This window comes from Carica papaya, chromosome 6, assembly GCF_054855325.1.
Source record: "Carica papaya isolate Zhongbai chromosome 6, ASM5485532v1, whole genome shotgun sequence".
Classification (NCBI taxonomy): Eukaryota; Viridiplantae; Streptophyta; class Magnoliopsida; order Brassicales; family Caricaceae; genus Carica; species Carica papaya.
The window spans coordinates 17,304,786-17,308,656 of NC_142314.1; positions in this window are offsets into that span (position 1 = coordinate 17,304,786).

Sequence of the window (3,871 nt, forward strand, 5' to 3'; positions counted from 1 at the left end):
CACTCGTGCAATTCCTTCCATTTTCACAAATGGAATTAAATCATGTATCAAAATCATCAAGTCATCAAAACACATCAGAATAACATACCTCATTATCAAAAATTTAGAAGAATAACCAAAAAACATCCAACACCCATTCTTACCTCTTAGAAATAAACATGCATGTGTTAATTCCAGTATTTAAAGGTCTTCAAAACATAAAAATACACACATGAAGCATGAAAAGAAACACTCAAGCCCTTACCTTCAATGTGGGCTAATTAAGTTAAAAAAAGAAGGTGATTTAAGGGTGGTCCAAAGAAGAGTGACTAGTTGCAGTAGCCACAACGTTATAGAGGTGGCCTTGAGCTGTAAATGGGATCTGCAAATAGTGGGTAGAAGAAAAAGAAGAAAAAGAAGACTCGAGATGAGTTGTTTGACACCCAAAAGAAAGAAAAAATCGATGAAAGAAGAAAAAGACTTACCGAGCATTCAATGAAGGAAGGATATGGTGGTTTACTGTGGTAGTCTCTCAAATTTGTTCTCGGTCTCTCTCTCTTTGTTGAGGGAAAAAGACGAAGAAAGAAGAAGAAAATGAAGAGAGGCAAGATCATTCAGCCTTTTTAAGGCCATGGGAGATGTATGTTATTTGGTAGATCACACGTAAGCTCCCCAAATTGTTGATCGGCCTTATGGCTGATCAGTTTGATGGGTGACTTTTGCCTAACTACCAATTATCGGGCTGAATTGCTTGCAGTCCCGTTCAACACTATTCACCCATGCGAAGGCATGTTAACCTGTTGTGCAGGTGGGACTTTTTTGCCCGCAGGGCATGCATGCCCACAAAGCAGTCCCATAAGATGGCCACAAGTGTTTTCTTTCTATTTTTGTTTTCTTTTTCTTTTATTTTCTTCCCATTTTTAATATATTTAAGGATCTAAATTAAATTTAAAATGTAAATCACATACATAGAAAATTATTTGTATTTTAAAAATAAAATTTCGAATACAATAATTCGGATAAGTTTAGGGATGTCACACAAATGATATAGATCTATTGTCTATTTCACAACATTAGGATTGTGGAGTCAAGAAACGTAAAGTTTCTTCAGGATGACTTAATCAATAGCAGTGATCAATTTCATAACATAGTTTTTGTGAGAGATCAACTTTCCACTTCAGGAGATAGATTGGTTATCATACATAATACCCCTGAAGAACAAACAAGAGTTAAGCAATAAATCATTGAAGTTCTACAAGATGCTGACAATATTTTGGTAGATTAAATTGTTCAAGAGATACTAAAAAACTCTAAACAACCAGTTGAATAACAACAGAATTCTCAAGAAAATGTTGTTGCAACATTAAGGAGATTTACTAGAGAGAGAAAGTCAATAATTTCTAGTGTAATTGTATATCTACAAGAGTATGACTATAGTATTCTAGCAGAAAATGATCATGAGTCCTTTTCATAGGTCATAAATGAAAGAGAGTCAAAATTATGGTTCAATACCATGAAAGATAAAATGGATTCCATGAATAGTAACGAGGTATGGGATCCTGTTGAGTTGCCTAATGGTGTAAAGGCTACAAATAGGTCTTAAAAATAAAGAAAGACTCATTAGGCAACACTGAGAGATATAAGACACGTCTCATTGCAAATAAATTCGTTTAAAAGGAAAGAATTGACTACACTGAGACTTTTCTCCTATATTTAAGAAAGATTTTTTACCAATTAAATTGGCATTGGTAACTCATTGGTGAAAACAATAAATAAATGTAAAACAACATTCCTCAATGGTGATATAGAGGAAGAGGTTTACATGAAACAACTAGAAGGATTCTCCTCTAGTGATGGTGAGCACTTAGTGTACAAATTGAAGAAATCCATATATGGATTAAAACAAGCCTCTTGTCTGTGATATTTGAAATTCCATAATGTTATTTCTTCATTTGTTTTTATAAAGAACATTGTGGATCAATGTTGACGTGGGAAGGTGTGAGGAGGATTGAATCAACTCCTATAACTCACTCAATATATGCAATACTGAAACTTAACTGTTTAGAAAACTATTCCCTCTAATTGAATCTACAATCCTAAAAGGAATGCAAAAATAAAGATTAGGGAACATAAAACAAAGAAAGAAAAAATGTCACGACTTCCCGATAAGTTAAACCCCTCTCCTTGGATCAAAAAGACTTTTGAAGACTCCTGTTTCTTGAAAAACTTGAAAAAGCTAAAAGAAAATTAGAAAAATGTTAATTCTTAAAGAAAAGCCAAAGCTTTCAATATTATTTCTCTCAAATGAATTGTGTTTACAACTTATGTATAAAGGCCTATTTATAGGCTTTCTTAGGATAGTTCTAGATGATCACAACCACTTGAAATATTCTAATTTAGTCACTAGATAATAATTAAAACAATCCTATTAATAGAATTTACATTAAAGTAGTAATTAAAATATGATAGACTTTATCCCATGTGTTTTCCATGTAAAACAAATGGAAAAACTAATTAAAACATGTGGAAATTAATTTAAAACATGGGAAAATTAAAGCAGGGTCCAATAAGAATTTAAAAATATTGGTGAAATTATCTCATGTGACTTTCATGTAAAACACATAGAAAAATTAAATTAAGCATGTGAAAAAAATAAAGAGGTTGAGTCTAAGATGGACTCGAGGAAATGGAGGGTCTGGTCACGTGTTGCAGATGAGGTCATGAGCCCGCATGTGTCACATAAATCGGCTATCCATGCAGGTTGGACCCACATGTGGGCTGGGCCGCGTGCTGGATACGGGTCCATGACTAACCTACTGAGTTGTGTGGGCAAGTCAGCTAAGTCTGCGTGAGTGTGGCCTTATGGGTCTGTTGGGCTGCACATGCAGGTGGCCTGCCTTAACCGACAATCTTCCAAGTCGTGAGGCCATGAGGCCTATTCGAGTTGGGCATAAAACTTAGATTCCTTTTTTATTCTTCAAGCCCATTAATCTTACTTAGGCCTTAAGTTTCTTTTGGACAAACTTGGCATTTCTTATTGATGTAAGATTGCATCTTTAGAACTAATTCTAGACTATCTAGGATCACATCATCCCCCTATTCTTTAAAAAAATTCGTCCTTGAATCTTGACCTTTATGAAAAAGAGACTGATTAATGACAACAATAGAAAGCTCACCATATTTATCTGCCTTGCTAACTTTATCATTGATGTAATTCTTGACCAAAACGACATTTCCTCATGGATCATGCAAGATATGATCACTGGAAATAAAGGATTTATCAACTACACATGGCTCATCTTGGTGGCCGACTTCCTCGTCTTCTTTTATATCTTCCGTGATGGGGTGTTTAACCTCTGTGGGAGCTTGAATCACAACTTGAATAGGAAGGTTCTTTGTCACAACATGATATGACTAGACCATCTCTTCCTTTAATGCTTCTCACTCTAAGTCCTTCCATTCATCAAATAGATACTCAAATTTTCGCATATTGCACTATAATTCGGTGAGTTCTTCACAAAAATTCATTGTGAGTAAAATATGCAAAAAAGGTTAGTGGAAAATAACACTTTCTCACAATCACTCGTGTTTTAACTCTCAACTCTCGACCCTCAAGCTTCACTTGCAAAGTTAAGTGTTAGAGTTGGGATCTTTTTTAATCGAGTCCCTGCGAGTTATAAAGAATTTTCCAAAATTCCTATTAGACTCTAGAAGCCCAATGTGTGTATACACGAGTGTGCTTTGCAATATAGAATGATTGATACAAACAGAATGAAAATAAAAGTTTTTCACTCGCACCTAATAGATGACTTAGTCTTCCTCTTGGTGGTTTTCTGGCAATCTAATAAACTCTACTTTTATCATGCAAGATGCTAACAACATGTCAATTGCC